At 45.0% G+C, this 21213-nt stretch overlaps 1 protein-coding gene across 3 annotated transcripts in view; it reads right to left on the reverse strand.

The window, feature by feature from the left end:
* Positions 1-21213, reverse strand: part of ECE1 (endothelin converting enzyme 1) — a 4237764-nt gene that overhangs the window by 4101852 nt on the left and 114699 nt on the right. The gene's annotated exons all lie outside the window — the stretch shown is intronic.

Raw genomic sequence — 21213 nt, forward strand, 5'->3', positions numbered from 1 at the left:
GGAGAACATGATGAAGTGCTTGCAAGACCAGTAGCACCGCTCTCATTTCCAGGATACTGATATGCAAGTGCGTTTCGTGAGCCTGCCACGTACCTTGGACAGACCTGTCCAGATAATGCCCCCCCCACCCTATCTGGGAGGCGTCCATGGTCACTGTGGCGACAAGAGGCTGAAGGGCAAATGGTCGCCCCTGGTCCAGGGGCAGAGCTCGGAACTGGAAATGACTGGTTCCCAGGCGGAAGCGTAAGTAACTCCTGGACTCTTGACTTATCAAGATGTGATAATAAGCGTCCTTGAGATCTATGGAGCACATCCAGACATCCTTCTCCAATAACGGGAGAATGGACTGAAGGGTGACCATTCGGAATTTGGATTTTTTTTACAAATTGATTCAATGATTTGAGGTCCAAAATGGGCCTCAAGTCCCCTGTCTTTTTTGGCACCAAAAATAATCTTGAGTAAATCCCTGATCCAATCTTGTCGGCGGGGACAGGCTGGATGACTCCTTTTCTTAGCAGCTTTGAGACCTCGACCGCTGCTTGATCCTGCTGACTGGGTGGCACATCCGGGATTTTCCTGATAGGAAGAGGGGGTTTTATGAAAGGGATGAGATAGCCTCCGGTTATGGTTCAGAGCACACACTGATCGTTGGTGATAGATTCCCAAGCCTGTGGGTGTTCCGCAAAGCGACCCCCGACTGGCTCCGGAGATGCGCAATCGGGCCACGTCTCAGGGATGTTGAGGGTAGGATGAACCACAAAAGGAATCGGTCTCCAGAGTTGCGGGGACCTCTGCCACCTCTGGGGTGGCGTTTTCCTGAATTCCCCCCCCTGCCTCTAGAGGGGGGAATCACTCGGTGGAGTAGGGAAAGACCTTTGATATTTTCTGAACCACATTTTCCCTCCTCTCTAGGCCTTGGGGCAAGAAAAACGGGCCCCCACGGCAGGCAAGGTCTTGCCCTCCTGCTCGCATAGAGTCAGTGTGTCCTTCACCTTGGATCCAAACAAGGAGGACCCATCAAAGGGGGCGTCGGTGAAGGAAGACAAAGGCCTCCGCAAAGGGACACAAGCGTAACCAGGCGTGTCTTCCGAGAGCCACTCCTGTTCCCACTGCTCTACTCACCCCTTCGGCCGCATATGAGATTAGCCTCATGGACGAGTTGACTATCGAAGATAGGGTAGTCATCTGGGCACAAACAGTTTGGGCTAACGCCTCAGGAAGGTTACCCGTAAGAGACTCACCTAACTCTTTGAAGAGGTCTCTTTGGAGCCTGGTAAAATGACAAAGATAATTCAGCGACCGCAGGGTAAAGGCCGCTGAAGAAAGGGTACGCTTCCCGTACCTATCCATGCTCCTGGAATCCTTATTAGGAGGGTGAATAGACGTTGAAGCCTCTGCCACGTCCTGCTGAGTGGCAGATGCCACCACCATCGCATCTACTGCAACTCCTTTAGTCAAAGATTCCTTTTCAGGAGGGGCTGAGAGAAACTTATTAGGCCTGGCAGGTACCGGTTCCACAGAATCAGGGTGTTCCCACACCCTTCGAGAAACTAAGTCTAGCAATTCATCGAAGGGTCGAGACACCCAGGAGGCGGAGGGCTGGGCCTCAAAAGCCTTGAGGAAAACAGACTCCTCTGCGGAAGGGGTTTTGGACTGCCAATCGCCTCTCTGTGTCAAGATCTCGAGGATATCTGAGAATGAGACGTCATCCGAGGACGATTTAGGGGACCCCTCCACATCATCGAGGTCAGTATCTGATGTGATAGACTCATCCTGGAAGTCATCGTGCTTCCTCTTGCACAATTTTTTCCTTGGAGGTTCATCTGAAGCGGAATCAGAAGGACCTCCCAGGAGAAGGGAACCCCCCCAAGGGGGGTATCCTCAGGCTCTGGGGCCCCGCTGTCGTGGGGGTGAAGCACACCAGAAGCACCAGTTCCCAAGTCCAGGGACGGTGAGGTAGAGACTTGCTGAGCCGGCAAGGACATGGCCAGCGCACTCCTCATGGCTGGTTGAAAAAAGCAAACCTGTCTCCTAAAGGATACCTCCAAAACACAGTCAAACAAGTATCAAGAAAATATATTAGAGGCAAACCACCACGATAAAAATCCAGAGTTTTTATTTTCACACAAAATGAGCGCTTTCGCGTGCGACAAAACACGCTTCTTCAGATCTACCATACACATTTCCTTAGCATTTTTATATATACTAGTGGTAAAGCAATTAACCAACTCATCATTGTCAATTGTAAAACAGAATAAAACAATTAGCAGGTCAATCTAAATGATTAGTCAGTCAACAGACCAAAACTAATGAATGTGTACTAGTATTCTCAAGCATAGCAGCATATATATTAGAGGGTCCATGTCATATGGTCGACTGTTCATTTGACTGAAAGTTCATTTGGTAGACAGTTCATTTGATTGACAAGAATTTGCCCCCTTCCCCAATGTTGTGCGACCCTGGAGTGGATATATAGTTAGGGGGTGGTGGGGGGCACAGCCCCCCACATTGGGGGGTGTGGGGGGCAAAGCCCCCCACCTATAATTCTTGTATATCAAATGAACTGTCGACCAAATTAACTTTCAGTCAAATGAACAGTCGACCATATGACATGGACCCATATTAGAAGATGTATCTAAAAAATCTAAAAACCATTTGCACCATGCACTTGGCAACTATTTTCCACATTATATATATATATATATATATATATATATATATATATATATATATATATATATATATATATATATATATATATATATAAAAACAAAATACAAAAAACTAATACAATACTAATATAAATATATAAACATATAAATGAGAGTGCATGAATAAAAAATATACTTAAATAAAAATGTACATAAATAGATAAATGGAAATATATGCTCAAACATATACATAACAATATAGCTTCAAGGAAATCTCAGCAGACTAAACATCATGAGGCAAGGCACAAAACTCATTAGAACAAATACATCTTAAGTGCACCATAATAGATGAACATGTATATATATAAATATATATATATATATATATATATATACATATATATATATATATATATATATATATATATATATCTGATTGGTCTCTATATGCAAAAGTCAGAAACCACCAAAAATTGGAAGTCAAAAATCACCAAAAAATGTGAATAGGCATATAAATATGGGCATATAGGTATTTGTATCAAAATGAATGTCAAGGTAAGAGTTAAAAGAAATCTAAACATTCTATTAACATAATTTCTTTCTTCTTCATCTTCCTTTTATTCTCCCCATAAAAATTGTGAAGGAACACATAAAACCCTGAAAGAATTTAGTTAAGGGTAAGAAGTAGCATTCATATATAAACATTCTCACTTCTCCATTTGAATCTGCGTTTCTTCAGGCAGGATCTAATACTAACATAAGAATTAAGGCCTGGTGGATACTGTGCCCTTAGTTTCAGTATCCATCTAAGTTCTACACTCTAAATTGTTAAAACTGTCTCCTTTTCTTTCACTGTAGGTGCTTATTTGTAGTACTTTGAAAGCAAAATTATGGTCATGATGTTCCATGATATGTTTAGCTAAAGCACTTTTTGGATCCGCTTTTTTGACATCATTCATATGTTCCTGTATTCTATCCCTCAGGCGTCTTGTGGTCATACCTACATAAAAATCTGGGCATGACTCACAATTCGCCAGATATATCACATTCTTAACATCACATGTAGTCAAGAACCTAGGTTCAAAACTATATTGTAGCTCTGGATGCACAAACAATTGCTGCTTAGAAATCCATGGGCACATGCTGCATCTCCCACAGGCATAGGTACCAAAGACCATATTATTTGTGGTAAGGCTGTTAGTGCAGGATCTTTTCTTCTCAATACATATTATTCTTTTCAGGTTTTTCATATTTTTATAAGTAAAAACTGGGTTAATACCTATTATATTCCTAACGTCTGGATCAACCGTCAGAACATGCCAATTCTTTGTAATGATGTCTACAATATACCTATTATCACTTGTAAAACTTGTCTGAAAACATACCCTGGAATTAGTATCAAATTTTACATTGTTGTATTTATGGGGTCTGAATTTAGAAAAAACAATATTGGAATTCCCAACTGGTGTCAAAAAAGAGTCCTTTATTACAGCTACCATTACCGCATTGTAGCCTCTGTCCAAAAAAGGTTTTTCCAGTATATCAAACTCCTTCCTCTGTTCTTCTAGTTCCTGACAAAGTTTGCTAACCCTCATGTATTGTTCTTTTACTATATTCTTAAAAACAAACCTGGGGTGCATACTGTCATGTTGTAGAAGTGCATTTTTATAACATTCTTTTCTGAATAGGGACGTTGTCAAACCCCCTCTCCCATCCTTTCTAACGGTAACATCTAGAAAGTTAACACTCACTTGGGAATATTCAATGGAGAACCTAAGAAAATATGTTGTATTTTCTAATTCAGATATAAAACTTTTTAGTTCATCCACAGTACCTTCCCACACCAGTAGGAAGTCATCCACAAACCTTCTATACAGTAAGATATTACTAGAGCTTCTATGTGCAAATACAGATGAAACTTCCCAACTGTGCATTACTAAGTTTGCGTATGTATTTGCACAGGGGGTGCCCATGGCAACTCCCCACTGCTGAATGTATAGTCGGTCACCAAACATCAATACATTGTTACTCAATACTAATTCCAACAGTGTATTCAGTAATATCTGTTCATTGCAACTATACTCCTGGCTACTATTAAGCAGAGCCCTAATGGCTTCAAGTCCATAGGAGTTAGGAATGGCAGTGAATAGATTTTTGACATCTAAAGTCACTAATAAACAATAATTGGAAACTACACCATTTATATCCATTAGATCTCCCAAGAGCCGATAGGAATCACTCAGAATAGTGGGTACTTTAACCACCAATGGTCTTAGCTTCTTTTCAATATAAATAGACATATGTTCTGTTACCCAGCCTTCTCCTGCTACTATTGGGCGAAGTAGTGGTGGAAAAACGCCCTTGTGCATTTTAGGAAGGCCTTTAATGTATGGTATTACAGGATGTTCCATCAATAGAAATGAATAAAGTTCATAATCTATCTCCAGTCCACGGACGGTGAGGTAGAGACTTGCTGAGCCGGCAAGAACATGGCCAGCGCACTCCTCATGGCCACAAAAGCAGGACCTCCAGACTCTACGGAGGACATCAGCTGAGAGACCACGACGGTACCGGGAATCCCTGCAGCCGACGCTCCGAGGGGGAGACTAGGCACTGAAGCTACCAGTTCCAAAGTGTTCCCCTCGGCCCCGACCGAGGAAGTCCCAGTACCAAACCCTGACGCTGAGGACAGGGTAGGAATGATGGTTGGAACAGTGAGGCTCCGAGGGAGTCTCGGTTCCGACTTGACAACTCCGCTCTACCATCACAGACTCCAACGGCTCAGAGGAGGAATCGGATGCGTCGAGGTGGGGACTGGCTCCGGAGCAGAGTGGGCTGGAGTCGAGACCATATTTGCAAAAAACGGGGACTGGAAAAGCCTCTGGATAACTCTGTCCAAATCTGAATCAGACAATCTGGAGGATTTAGAGGAAATAGATGGGGCCCGAGACAACTTCTCTCTCGGCTCCGATAGTGCAGGGGACCGGCTCCGAAACGGCTCCAACACTATCGGCACTGGATCTGGAGCCGTATGTATAAGTATCGGCGCCAAAGGGGACTTCGGGGCCGAGGGAGGAGAGTCTGAGCTGCAAACCTCCAACGGCTCAGAAACCAAAGGAGCCGAAGCAGATGATTCGCCTCTCGATCCTCCAACCAGCAGCTCCGACACCAATGGAGGAAAGAGGCATCGAGGCAGACCCTTCCACCCGAGGCTCCGAAGCCATTGGGAGCCGAGGAAGAAGAGGTCGACCTATGCTTCTTGGAAGTCGGTTCCGACGGACTGGTCGGAGCCAATGACCTTTTCTTTTTAGAAGCTGGAGAGGAGGGAGAAGCCAAAGCTTCCTTAAAGGAGGGCTTAATAAGGCCCTTAAGGATCAATTTATTTTTACGTTCTTGAAGGACCCTAGAGGAAAAAGCATGACAAACACTACATGTTTCCTGCAGATGTTTCAGTCCCAAACAATATACACAAACAGCATGGCTATCAGTAATAGACATTTTGTAGTTGCACTTGGTGCACTTTTTAAAACCAGACTTTTGCTCCTTAGACATCGTATCACACCACTATCTTTTTACCACACAAAAACAACAACCTTAAAGTAGGGCTCGAGCCCTTGACTCAACGACGGGACTGACCCGAGTGACAGAACAGCAAACGGACAGAAGCCCTCTAACTAAATACGGGCTTATCCAATAAAGCAGGACGTACAGTAGGACGGATACTACAGAAAAGTAAAAACAAATCAGCACATTAACTCACAAATAAGGGCAAAGGCCCTCTAACTTAAACGGGCCTTGCCCGGTAAATAAGTAAAATTTCAATCACACTGAAAAAGGTTAACACACACACGTAAAGCTGTTAAAACAGCTGTTTGTTAATTTAGTGAAGAAACCCCTAGGTCAAAAGACCAAAAAAGTAACAATAAACCACTTCGCTCCAGCCAAGTCGAGACCACGTCTAGCTTGAAAAGCGGCAAACGAGATCTGGGGAAGCAGGCGTGGTGCATTCTGGGATAAGGGGTAGACCAGCCAATTAGAGACTTCATTCTATTGTATAGTGGCCGAGTCAGAGCCGATGGATGGGCTCCGAACCCATCAGTTATGAATGTAGGCGAGATAGGATCCCATTACATCAAATGTTTTACTGGGGAGGAAAGGAGAGGAAAAAAGTGGCAGTCAAGGAAACTGGAGCAGCCAAGCTGTCACTGAGGTTGTGTAGGCTGTGGTATACCATGAGTCAGGTCTGCAACAAGGTCCAGAATCCATGGCTCATCTAGAAGACTAGGCTGAAATAAGGGAAACCAGATTTGATTAGGCCAATAGGGGGGAAAAAAATCAGGATCATCATCAGTCTCCAACAAACTTGCTTCCTATATCAACTTGGGAATTGGAGTACCTAGAGGGAAGCATAGAGGAGTCCTGGAGGCCAATCGTGAATAAGTGCATCCATTGGGGACTTCCCTATAGGAGGGATCATGGCAAAGTAGTTCCTGCACTTCGCATTGATGGAGGATGCAAAGATCGCAACACGGTTGGCCCCATTTTCAGAAAATCCCTTCTGCAACTTTTTGCTTGAGGGATCACTCTTGTGGACATAATATAACTCTGCTCAATTTGTCTGCAATCACGATGGATTTCCCTAGGATGTGTTGCAATCAGAAAACTATCGGAAGCCATTGCCAAGCCCTTATAGGCCCTCCTTGTTTAAGTACCAAACTGACATTAAACTGCTATCGTTTGTAAAGGGAGAGTATTCTGCAATGCTTGCAACATCAAGAGCACCACTCATCTCTAGGATGTCTATGTGCAAATGAGCCTCGTGTTCCTGCCAGATGCCTTGAACCATCTTCCCCAGTTAATGCCCCCCACCCTATCTGGGAAGCGTCCGTGGTCACTATGGCTTGGAGATGAAGGGACAGCCTTGAGATACCAAAGGAGAGTGAATCCACCACCAGAGATCCTTTTTGCAAGAGTTGGTTAGAAGGATTGTGTGACACTGGAAGACCTAGGATCGACCATTGTAAAAGTAACCACTGAAGTATCCTCATATGCAGGCGAGCCAAGAGGAATTAGTACCAAAAGATGTTGCCATCCTCCACAGAACCTGAAGTACTAATTTTGTAGTGGCTCGTTTTCCTGATAAGTTTCACATGCAAGCAGTGATCGTGCACTGTCATAAATCTTGCCATCAGTGTAGTTGCATTTATCTCTGCTCCTATAAATACTAAATTGTGACATGGCACTACAGCAGATTTGTCGTAATTTATGATCACGCCCAAGGAGGAGCAAAGGTGAAGTTTATATTCCCTGGCTTGTAGCAGGAGATGCCTGGTTGGGGAGATTATGAGCCAGTCATCCAGATACAGAAACACCCAGAATCTTTGGCGCCTCAGGTGAGCTGCCACTACTGCCATACATTTGGTGAACACTCTGGGGGGCTGTAATGAGACCAAAGGGCAGAGCTCGAAACTGGAAGTGACTGGCTCCTAGCCAGAAGTGCAATAACCTTCTGGACCGCCTTTCCATTTGAATGTGGTCGCAAACATCCTGAAGGTCTACAGAGCACATGCAATTGTCTTTTTCCAGGACTGGAAGTATTGACTGCAGTGTTACCATCCAGAACTTGGTCTTTTTCACAGATTTTTTTTAGTTTGCTGAGATCCAGAATTGGTCTCCAGTCAGTTTTCTTTGGGACTAAAAAGAATAAGTTCCAGATTCTCTTTAGTCTGCGGGGATGTCTTGGAGGACTATTAGCAACTTTTGAATTTATGATGTTGCTTGTTCCTTTTCACTGGGTGGAACAGACCTTGTTTACGGGAGTGGGGAAGAAGGGAATTGCATATCCCCTGGATATTATGTCCTTCACCCATTTGTCATCTTCTACCAGGTTTTGAGGTGCAGAGACAACTGCTCCCCCAACTGCCTCCAGAGGCAAGCAGTTGGGCACTCCTTCAGGAGTGCTGAAAGGGTCAGCCAAGAAAAGATTTGGAGCCCTGATTCCGAAGGCCTAGTCTACCACGACGGCGGTGTCTTCTATTATTGTTCCCCCCTCTGCCCCTGGGGGAACTCCCACCTTGTGTGTCCTGGTAATACTTCTGATTTCTTGAAGCACATCTTTCCACTATCTCTCTGACCCTTTGTGAATGGTCTGGTACATGTGGAAAAATGTACTCCATGGCAGACAAGGTCTTACCTTCCTGTTCTCACCTGGTCAAGAGTTCATTTTTACTTTAGGCCCACAAAGAGATGAGCCATCGAGGGCGCTCATGAAGGAAGTCCTACAGGACTCTGCAAAAATCACAAAGGTACATCCAGGCCCATCTCCTAATAGAGATGTCTGAACCTGCCAAGCCAGTCTCCTAATAGAGATGTCTGAACCTGCCAAGCCAGTCTCCTAACAGAGATGTCTGAACCTGCCACCCTAGTCACTACATCTGTTGCATATGAAATGAGTGTCATGGACGAATTGACAACCAAATTCAGGGTAGCGAGCTGTGTGTAGACCTTCTCTGCTACCGCATTGGCTACAGCTCCTTAGAGGGAGTCTGATAGTTCCTTTAACATGTCCATCTGTAGTAAAGTGAAATGGGTCAGGTAGTTCAGTGACCATAAGGTAAATGCCGCTGATGAAAAGACACTTAGGTTCATAGGTTCATACTAGGCTATCTGCCCGAGGGCATTTATAAGCCTAGCCCATAGTTTTGTGGCTTACGCCACCCCTTTAGTTTGGAGAAACTATGCCCATTATTTTGCTGTGCCTCTGTCGAGCAGCGACACTGAGGTAACCCCTGGGGTGTATCTGCGATCTCCCATCCATTGGTCAAGATTCCTCGAACAAGGCCAGCGAGGTGCTCTGCCTCACATAAACCGGGATTTTGTTCCACAGCACAGGGAGTCTTTGGGTGATGAATCTATCCCTCCAGCACGTCCTATTAATAACCGTGTCGAGGTTTAAGTCTCCCGCCCTTGTGGCTCTGAGGGATCTAGATTTTTTGAGATGAAGCATGTTCATCAAATCTGGGTTTGACATGGCCTTGTATGTCAGGCATAGGTCACCTCTGAGCAAGCGGTAAGCAACTGAATATAACTGGAGTTCTTTCAGTCGGGCAGCATAAGACAGATTTTTGAGACCCTTTATCCTTTTGGTGAGGAACTTTTGTGGCCTCTCCAGCTGCTGCAAGTGTCGGGTCAGATACATTCCGAATGGGGCATTGTACTCGATCATTGGTCTGATGAGTGATGAGTATAGGGAGACTATGACTTCCCTTGATCTAGATGTGAATCCCTTCATGATAAGGTGGGCAATGTAGAAGGTCTTCCTAACTACTTTAGCAATATGAGTGTCGAATGAAAGGCTACTGTCAACCTGGGTTCCCAGGTCCCTAATAACTTCTTCTGTGTTCAGGGATTGCCACCTATATGGTAGCTAGGGTAACCTTATTTTTCCCGAAGGGTATGACTATGCATTTCTTGGCATTTAACTTTAGGCCATGGCTCTGGCACCAGTTATCCGTTTCTGTGAGACCCTTCTGAAGGATATCTGTGTCGGATGTGTTTTCAACTACGGCCAGTTTGCAGTCATCTGCAAACTTTGTCAGCCATAACCCTCCTGTGTTTGCTTGTACTTCAGAAAAGTAGATGCCAAACAAGAGTGGGCCCAGGACTGAGCCCTGTGGGACACCACTTGTGACAGGCTTTGAGTCTGACATGGCGCCAGCAACTCTGACCCTGTGGGTTCTGTCACTCAGCCAGTTTGCAACCCATCTTGTAATGTATGGGTTTACATTTAAGTTGATGAGTTTTTCAATGATACCCGAGTGAGGTATTGTATCAAAAGCCTTCGCAGGTCTAGGTAGACTGTATGGACTGCCTTTCCCTCGTCAATGGCCTTGGTGACTGTTTCGAAAAAGTCAACCAAGTTTAGAAGGCATGATCTGCCTTTGACAAAGCCAAACTGGGTTGGATCCAAAGTCTGCAAGTTCCCTATGTCTTTATTTATGAGATCCATTATGATCCTCTCCATGGCTTTGCAGATAAGGCTTGTCAAGCTAATGGGACGGTAATTTCCAGGGTCGGTGGAGGCACCGCCTTTGTGGAGTGGGACCACAGTCGCTGTGCCACTCCTGGGTAATGATCCGGAGGTGAGACTAAGATTAAACAGCTGTCCTAACTGTGGGTTTAATTCCTCGTTGAGTTCATGGAGCACACAGCCGGGGACACCATCAGGTCCCATGGATGCTGTGTTCTTTGCTTTGGAGAGAGCAATTCTCACCTGGGCGTTAGAGATGTTTGGGGGGCTACAATCATTTGGTATAGATATCTCTCCTTTGGGAGAAGTTTGCACTGAACCTTTCAGCCAGTATTGTTGGCAATGTCTGTAGGATCAGTAATCTTCACATCATTTTGAACTAATTCTGAGCATATCTGGGAGTTTCCTCCTAGGTTTCTGACATAGCTAAAGAATGCCTTATGGTTGTCTTTAGAGTCCTTAGCTATTTTTTCTCAAAATTAGCTTTGGATGATTTTATGAGAGCTCTTAGCTTTTACTTATAGTGATCAGCGGTGTCTTACCTTTAAGGATTTTGCTCTATCTTGTAGTAGCTTTCTCCTTTTGTTGTAGAGTTTGTTTATGGCTGGGGTCCACCAGACTGGACGCTTGCCTTTGGTACAAAGAGTCTTTGTTTTGCTTGGGATTGCCTGATCCATGCAGCCCTGCAGGTGCTGGTAGAAGGCATTTGTAAGTGATTCAGCGGTTTGAGTAATGTTAACCGCCGGCTCAGGGGCCTTAAAGGAGACCACACTAGTCTTTAGAAGTGTGAAGTCGGCTTCGAGAAGTTCTTTACTGTGGTCTTTTCATTTCGGTGGGGCGGATGAGGACCTCCAGCGAGATTAGTTTGTGATCAGATCTCACCAGTAAGGGGTATACTTCCGGCGTTGAACATTGTGCTCCCATGTTCGTGATGATGAGATCAAGTATGTTTTCGCCTCTTGTGGGGATGGTGACTAGTTGTTCCATGGCATTTGAGTTTATGAATTCCAGGAACTTTTGGGCTAGAGTGTTTGGGCTTGAGTAGTGTTCCCAGTCTATATTAGGGTAGTTGAAGTCACCTAGTATGATGGTGTTCGGAGATACATTTATCCCCTCCAGTGTTTTCAGTAAGGCCATATGAGGTTCCTGAGTTTGTGAGGGTGGCCTGTAACATGCTACAAATTGCAGAGCAGTCTTGCCTATGGTTAATTGCACCTGGATCGTTTCCGATGCATCATGCGATGCCACCAATCTTGAGGTGTGGGTGTCCTTGATGAATATGGATACCCCTCCTCCTTTCTTGGTATTGTCCAGGTTTTGGGGCCGGAACGCATGATAGGAGGTAAAACCTGATAGTGCTGGGGTGCTCTCAGGAGCCTTGAACCAGGTTTCTGTCACAGCACAGACATCGATGTTCTCCATACTGAGAAGGGCCTCGAGTGTGTGCATCTTGAGGTTGAGACTTCTGGCATTGAGCAGCATTACCCTTAGTTTTTTTTCTTTGTTTTGTTCTAGGGTGGTAGGTTTAGAATTTGAGCCTTGCCTAAAAAGGCACTATGGGGTGGCAAGAGCCTTTGCCAAAATCCGAATCCCAGGGTGACAAGTGCAAGCCGTCCCTTGAAGCAGCGTGGCTTGTCCAGCATGTCATCCCAGGCAGACAGACATTGGATCCCCTTTGAATGACACCAGAGTTTAAGCCAATTGTTAAAGCTGATCATCTTATTTCTGTATTGTGGCATCATTCTTGGTGAAGGTAGGATACTGCTCAAGGTCAGGGTCATACCTGCTTGGGCTACATAATCCGAGAGCTCCTCTATGTCTCTTTTCATGTAGTCCAAGGAGGTACGTCTCAGGTCGTTAACACCAGCGTGGACAATGATTGAGTCGTACTTGTACCTGCTGTTGAGAGACCTGAGTGCATGCGTTATGTGGCGGATTCTAGCACCCGACAGACAGCCTACTGTGACCTTCTCCTTACTCAGTCTGGTGAGCGGGACGTCAGTGTGTGACTATGGAGTCACCAATGACTAGTGTGTCTGGCATTGTGTTTGGCCTTAAGGGCTGTGACTGCTTGACACTCTGACTGTGTGGTCTATGTGTTGCAGGTGTTGTGTTCTGAGGTGGTAGTTGTTTGGGTGTCTGCTTTGGTGGCCTCTGCTGTTTTGGTAGATTTTTGATCAGAGCCTCCGAGTATGTCTTTGTGTGTTTATGTGTATGATTTGAGGTTGTGATGGTATTATGTGAGACTGGGTCTATAGTGTGTGGTTACCTTCTCCTCCTGTCTGGTCATGCCAGTCCTATGTTGAGAGAGCTCAGCCTCCAGTTTGGCCGTATAGTTGCATCTCTCGCATGTATTTGTGTTTTGTGGGAGGAGGAGAGGGTTGTCTGTGTACATGAGGCAATTGTAACATTGCCTCAATATTCCCAGGTTCACCAGCTGAGCAGGAGAGGACATTAGCAAGTGATCCCTCGACATGCTAGAAGGAATAGACAGAAAAACTTAAGAAAAGGTTCTGGGGGATGTGGGTGACCGAGAAATGGGGTTTGCTTTTTGGGGTACTTTCTATAACAAGAGTGCTGTATCGAGGTGATAAGTACTGTAGGAGCAAGTGCTTCGCTATACAGATAGAGAATAGTCTACTTGGGAGTCAAGTAGAGATAATTTATAGTTGTAGGATACACTAAATAGGACAGTAGTATACTTTGAGGAAGGTAGTTTTAAGGGAAAATTTGAAGAGTGGACTTTAGGTAGCCCTAATAGTTTAAATCTGATTAACCGGTGCTGCCCTAGTGTGCAACGGTAGCAGCTCCGCGCTAACGCGGGCTTTATAGCAGGGGGCTGGAAAAAACAGGAAATGACCCAAAATGGCCGACGAATTACTAGTTGCTGCTTCTAACCACTCCTCTGAGGACAAACAAGCAGCTCAGTACTCCCCACTCCCACTGGTGAGTAAAGAAACTACCTCTGGCCACACAAGAAAATGGAGGAACACAGAAACCAAATACAAAGCCCAGGGATCAGCAAAATCTGATCACTGGAACAACTAGCTAGGAAAGTTTAAGAAAGGAGAAATATTTTTTGTTTTTTTGTTTTTTTTTTGCAAACAGACAGAAAAAATGCAGTAAATGCTTTGTTTTCGACTAAATTGCTATCAAAGGCTGGTACACTTGTGTATTAGCCTGTTTGTTACTTTTAAGCAATACTTTAGCCCACAAGTGCAATCAACAATATAAGATCACAAAAACAGGAAAATAAGGTTCCCATACTGATCCATAGTATTGGAATCCTTATTAGGAGGATGGATATAGGAACTGGTCTTGGAAAGTTACTTTTTCGTGGCTGCCGCCACAACCATGTTATCAACTGCTACACCTTTGGTTAGGAAAGCCTGATCCTTTGCAGCTGTGATATATCTGTTTGGCCTCCTAGGGGTAGGTTCTATACAATCTGGGGTCTCCGACGCCTTCTGAGAGATTAACTCAATAAGCTTTTTGAAAGGAGGGGTCAACCAAGAGGTTGAAGGACAAGATCCGAAGAACTTCCGGTATACAGACTCCTCAGCCGAAGGGCAGGAGGACTGCCACTCACCTCTCAGTTTTAAAATTTCTACATCGTCTCCAAAGAAGTGTCCTCCAGAGGCGACCGTATGAACCCTTCTGCTTAGGAGGTTGGTATCGGACATGGACTCTTCTGGGGATTCGAGATGCTTCCTCTTGCATGTCTCTAAGGGACTTCCTCAGTGGGGTATTCTAGGGAAGTTTCGGAAGAGGGGAGAGAGTCCCCATAGGGACATCATGAGGCCCGAGATCCCTACAGTCCTGTGGATGGGTGTGAAGAGGCAGATACTCCTGCGATGACGAGGGAGGAAGATCCGAGGAAGTGCGTCTCTGAGAAGTAGTCATCACTCTCCTCATAACCTTGAAAGTTATGCTCTGAAGTACTCCAGAGACCCAAAATACAGGTGGTTGGAACCAGCGGAATCTCTGGAGCAGAACAGAGTGGCTCCAAAGCTGAGGTAGGAGCTGAACTCATCCGTGCCAAGGGCTAGAAAAGCAGGATCAGATCAGAGCCGGCTTAGAGGACCCAACCAGACAGCGTTGGCTCCCAGAGGTTTCCTGCTCCGACTAGGCAGAAACTCTCTGGCCAGATATCTGATCTAAGAAGCCAACAGGTCCTGGATCCGATACGGACAAGCAGAATGGAGGAGGAGCAGGTGTCAATGGGGAAAACTGTGTCTGATCCAAACATAACTTGGCCAAAGCAAGTATCTTTAGGAAACTCTGCACTACCCTACCAACATCTTCATCAGAGACTCCTGGTTGACTGGGTAAAAAGTGTAGGAGACCTGGATCTGGTCAGAAATGGAGAAGGGAGCCAAAAAGTGATTGGCTCGGATATCTAAGCTTTGAAGGCAAGGAGAATTTCAGAGCCAAAGGTTCCAGATTAGTTGACTTTGGAGCTAGTGATTGTTTTTACTCCATCAAAGTCTTGGATCCCACTGCCTGTCTGTTCCGTAAGAACAGTCAGAGCAGACAGTTTCAGTTTTAGCATTTCCCTGCTTTTTCACATTTCTCCAATTTCAAAGAAGCAACGGGGAAAATGGCCTCAGAAAATGGGGTTTTCAATAACCCCTTCGAGATCAATTTGTTTATGCGCTCCGTAAGCACGCCGTGATTAAAGCCGTGGCAGAGAGAACAAGATCCTTGCAGGTGAAGAGGCCCCAAACAGTACACAGTGTGCGTTTGTCACGGAAGGGCATCTTCTTGCCACATTGCTCACTTTTTTAAAGCAGAGTAGCTTACCTTCCTTTTGAGACAGATTAGGCTCTCAAACTACCAGATTATAGACAGAAAAAGTAGCAACAGAGTTTTTTTTTTCTCTTTCCAAGAGGTTGGGAGGGGGGGGTGCCCTGTAACAAACAGATGCTAACTAGGGACAGGGGTGAACAAAAACTACCTAGAAAAAAATAAGTAAATGCAACTACAACAATCAAGAAAAAGACCCTCTAACATGTGAGTGTTAGCCATCCTCAAACTTAAACAGAAGCCAACACCATCCAAGAAGACTAAAACTATCCAAGAGAAGGCGGATAGAATTTTAAGAGGGGAAAAAGATTTAACTATAAGATAACGATAAAGATGAAGAGATACTTGGCCCAGAACTTGCTAGAAGATCCTTCTTGCAGTTTGGCAAACGACATCTGAAGTTGGGGAACTGCACTATGGATAAGGAAGGATGCCACTGAGCTTTGCTGAAGACCTCGAGCTTTTGGAAAGGTCAAGATGGATCCGACACATTGGATCTGACCCATCAGTCAGAATAACGGCAAGACTGAACACAAGACATTTAAAAAAATAGAATTAGAGGACAAAGCACGCAAGGAAAAAGTACAGTTGTGTACACCTACCATAAATGTAGATGTTAGAGTGTCGTCACTGTTGCAGTCATGACTGTAGGGTTCTCCCCTGCCGGCAGGCAGTCCTCGGTCGGCCAGAATCCCAAAGTCTGGGTCCGGCGTCGGCTGTTCAACCATGCTCCCTGATGTCAGAGCACCAGGAGTACAAAGCTGACAGCCGATGCCATCTTCTCCAGTCTTTCTTGCCCCAGATGTCAGGAGTCGCAAAATGAAAAAGGTCCCATATCCTTTGCAAATGCACCTCAGAAGAATGGTGAAAAAAGGAACCACACAAAAGTAAAAACAAGAGGGGATAGGAGGGAGGGAAACCCAGACTGCAACAGTGAAGACACTAACATCTACATTTATGGTAGGTGTACACAACTGTACTATGTTCATCGTGTTTCACTGCTGCAGTTATGACTGTAGGGTAGAATCCCAAAGCTGAAAGAAAGGGAGGTGGTCATAAAGAAGAAGGGGCGGCTAAAAGGCCCTGCAAGACTGCAGAGGCAAAGCCTGCCCTAGACTTAAGAGTAGAGAGGTGGATTGTAGTGCTTAGAAAAAGTATGCACTGAACTCCAAGTTGCAGCCTCCAAAATGAACTCCCTGAGAAAAGCCGCAGAAGTGGCAGCAGCTCTGGTGGAATGAGTCCGTATACTCCCTGGGATTTGCTTTCCATGGTGAGAATAACAAAATCTGATTCCATGAGCAATCCATTTAGAAATGGTCTGTTTTGAAATGGCTTTACCTTGGGAACTTGAAGCATAAGAAATAAACAATTGTTCTGATTTTCTGATGTCCTTGGTGCTGTCCAGGTAAAAATGTAATTGTCGGTGTACATCCAAGGAATGCAAGATCCTTTGCCCTTTACTTTGAGGAGTGGGGAAAAAAGTAGTCAAGTGGATAGTCTGATTTAAAGCCACTTTGGAAACCACCTTAGGCATGAAGGTAGGATTAGTCCTCAAAGACACTCTGTCTTGATGAAAAATAATACAAGGCTCCACAGCCATAAGAGCTTGTAACTCTGAAACTCTCCTGGCAGAGGTTAGGGCTAACAGAATAGCTGTCTTCCAATATAAAAACGATGTCAGAAGAGGCGGCAGGCTCAAAAGGAGACAAGGTCAGTTTTTCCAAAACATAGTTGAGATCCCAAGCAGGAATGGGAGGAGATCTAGGAGGTCTTAAGTTCTTAGCTCCCCTGAGAAACTGTCTCATGAGCTGGTGGGAAAAGATTGGAGGGTCTGTATTATACTGAGCAGAAATAGCAGAGGCATGAATCTTAAAGGAAGAGAAAGAGAGGCCCTTATGTAAGAGATCTGTCAAGTAAAGTAAAATTAAAGGAATGTTCGGAAGAAGAGGATCAGAATCCTGAGCCTGCATCCAGGAACAAAATCTTTTCCATTTTCCTGCATAAGATTTTCTAGTACTAGATCGCCTGGCTTCCAAAATGACATCCATAACCTGCTTGGGTAGGAAAGAAGAAATCAAAGGCCCTGGATTAACCAGGCTGCGAGTTTTGACATGAGAGTGTAGAACCTGACCCTGATGTTGGGACAGAAGGTTCGGAGACCGAGGTAAAACCCAAGGGGGCTCCAGACATAGGTTTTTTAGAGTTGGGTACCAAAACTGTCGAGGCCAATTTAGGGCCAGCAAGATTATCATCTTGGGCTTGTCCTGTTTTATCTTTAGTAATACCCGTGGAAGAAGAGGAAGAGGCAGAAAGGCATATCCCGAAAGGTTCCTCCAACTGAATGATAGGGCATCCACTTTCCAAGCTTCTTTGTGGAAAGTCCTGGCGCAACAATTCTGTAGTTGATGATTGAGGTGGGATGCAAAGAGGTCTATGTGAGGACATCCCCAGACTGCTGTTATCATCCTGATTATTTTGGTGTCCAGCATCCATTCGTGTGGATCCGAAAGGTTTCTGCTCAGACTGTCTGCCAGGAAGTTTGGCTTCCCTGGTAGAAACTGAGCTTGAAGCTCCAGATTGCAAGCTAGAGCTGTGTTCCATAGATCCATGGCTAGTCTGCAAAGGGGGTAGGAATGAGATCCCCCTTGCTTGTTCATGTACCACTTAACTGTGGTGTTGTCTGTCCGTATTAGTAGCTGTCCTGGATGTAAAAGATTCCTGAAGGCCAGTAGAGCTTCCTGGAAGGCCAACATTTCCTTTAAATTGATATGCAGGTGCTTCTGATCCTTTGTCCAAAGGCCCTGCAGACAGTTGCCCTGAAAATGGGCTCCCCAAGCATAATCTGAGGCATCTGTGGTTAGAATCAGAGTGGCAGAAGGCAGACAGAAGGGTTTCCCTTTGTTTAGAGTACATGCCCTGGACCACCCAAGAAATTCCTTTTGAAGGCAAGGAAGGACGGAGATCAGTATGTCTAAACTGTGGCAATGCTGAGACCATACACTTTTTAGGTACCACTGTATTTTCCTCATGTGTAGTCTTGCATATGGTACTAGAAGGATGCAGGAGGCCATGTAACCCAGAGCCTGCAGGAATCTCCTTGCAGATAGCAGAGTTAAAGTTGCCAAGGTTTTGAAAGTTGAAGCCAGCTGTAACTGTTTTTCGGATGTTAGAAATGCCATCTGGGTAGTGGTATTTAGAAGAGCACCCAGAAAAGTTATCTGTTGTGAGGGTGTCAAATTTGACTTTATGTTTACAGAGAAACCCAGGTACTTGAGGAGGTTCTGAACAAAATCTAGGTGCTGGAGTAAGACATCCTTGCTGTTTGCCTGAATTAGACAATCGTCCAGATAAGGGTAAATTTGAATTCCCTTGAGTCTGCAGTAAGCTACTACTGGAGCCAGGCATTTGGTGAAGACCCTGGGCGCAGTAGACAATCCAAAGGGCAGTGCAGAGAATTGAAAGTGCCTTGATCCGGCCTTGAACCTGAGGTATTTTCTGCGTTCCTGCCTGATGGGAATGTGTAAATACGCCTCCTTTAAATCCAAAGTTACCATCCAAGCATCTTTGGACAGCATTGGAAGTAGCTGCTGCAGAGTAAGCATCTTGAATTTTGGAATCTCTAGAAAGGTGTTCAAGACTGACAGATCCAGAATGGGTCTCCATGAGTTTTGCTTCCTGGGGACTAGAAACAGCCTTGAGTAAAAAACTTGTCCCATCTCTGAAAGTGGAACCAGTTCTATGGCTTTCATAGCCAAAAGAGCTTCCACCTGGTTTAAGGCCTCTGTCCATTGATGTTTTGGAAGGTCTGGCCATCCGCTTGGCCTTGGCAAGGTATGAAAATGGAATTTGTAACCTCTTAGAACCACATCCAGAACCCACTTGTCTTGGGTTATACGAGTCCAACTTTGATAAAAAAGAAAGTTTACCTCCGAGAGGGGCTTCCAGGCAAGAAGTTCCTGCAGCCCAACAGAGGGAGTCATTGAGTTTGTGACCTGTCCTCTCCTCCCCTAGGGGTGGAAGCAGTCCACTGTCTTGGTCTATAAGAACCTTGTGTTTGAGGTCTGGAGCATCTATATCTACCCCTCTGAGGCCTGTCGGAAGTGGGAAAGGACCAATTTTTAGAAGGCCAATTTCTGCTAAATCTTGGTGGCTGTACTTGTAAGAAATCGTTAACTGTTTGCATGGATTTCGCCTTATCCTCCATCTTTTTAATCACTTCTTCAGCTTTTGATCCAAACAAAACATTATGCTGAACAGGAGCATCCAAAAATTTAGCTTTCACTTGTTCTGGCAAATTTTGTTCCTTTAGCCATGCATGCCTTCTAATGACTGTGCCGGAGGCAGCAGCCCTACAAGAAGCCTCCAAGGCATCAAATCCACAGTGTAAACCATGCTTTCCAACTTGCTCAGTGGCATGCAATAGGTCATGTAATTCCTTATCTGCACAGGCAGAAAAGGAAGTAAGCTTTTGTTTTAAAACAGACAAGAGAAATTGCTGGTATTTCAGCATATGAAACTGACAGTTTAAAGCCCTGATGGACAAAGTAGCAGAAGTGTACACTTTTTTGCCCCATCTTTCTAAAGATCTAGAGTCCTTTTCAGTGGGAATGGGATTTTTGGTAGAAGCAGCCTTAACTCCCTTAGGGCCCTAAGAAATGCTTTCAAGATCAGCAGAAGGGTTCTTGTATAAAAACTGGTGGGAATCTGGAACCCTGTAATATCTATCCGGCTTGACAGGAGCAGGAGGAAAAGAATCAGGGGTTAAATTAGCCTCCGAAAAAGCATCATCCACAATATCCAAAACAGGAGGAATAGCCAGGGGTCTATGTTGGGGGAGACGAAAATCCCTTAGTCTTTTCTTAGATTCTGAATACTCCTGTCCTTCCCAGTGGAAATGTTCCCTCATTTCATGCAAAGTTTCCCCAAAAGAGAAATCCTCAGGGGGAGAAGCTGAGGGAATAGATTCCTCAGCATCAGAATCCTCATAAGGAGGGAAAGAATATTCCTGGTCAGAAGAGGAAACTGAAGAAACAGAAGCCTGATCAGAGGAATCATAATAAACATCCTGCCTTGGCCTTTTATCTGGAGGGGGATGTGAACCCCTAATCATAGTAAGTAAATCCTCCGCCATCTTGAGTAACTGTTTCTGTTACTTGGGAGCCGGTTCAGAAGAGGCCTGTGTTGTAGTCTTTGATTTAAAAGGAGTCTTTGCCTTTGTCTTTGGCTTTGCCTTTATTATAAGCGGAGAAGGCCTGAAACCCCCTTCGGAAGCCAGTACCTGCACAGCGGCTCTGGACCCATCCAAAGGAGCATTGTCCGAAGGTCCTGCAATAGAGATATTTAAAGACCTTGTTGGCTCCTCATGAGAGTCCATTTCGGCCATCTGTTCCGAAATGGCCAACGACAGGGGCTGCAAAAGCGCCTCACTGACTACGGCCGAACCTGAAGCTGGCTCCGCTTGTGCGCCATCAGATTTGGACCTCGGAGGCCTGTCTTTATCCTCGCGACGTGTGAACTCCGGTAGCCGGAACTGTATCAGACGACATTTTGTAGTTAAAGCGCCTACCGAAGTAATGAAAAGCAAAATCGTACCTTCGTTTAATTGTACGTTGATTGAATCTAGCACAAAACCGACAACTAGCTATGTCGTGGTCAGGGCCTAAGCAAGGAATACAGTAAGAATGAAAATCTTTATGAGGTATTTGCTTCCCAAATGAAATGCAATTA

The sequence above is a fragment of the Protopterus annectens genome, chromosome 2.part1, assembly GCF_019279795.1.
Source record: "Protopterus annectens isolate FY-2018-M chromosome 2.part1, PAN1.0, whole genome shotgun sequence".
NCBI classification, from domain to species: Eukaryota; Metazoa; Chordata; order Ceratodontiformes; family Protopteridae; genus Protopterus; species Protopterus annectens.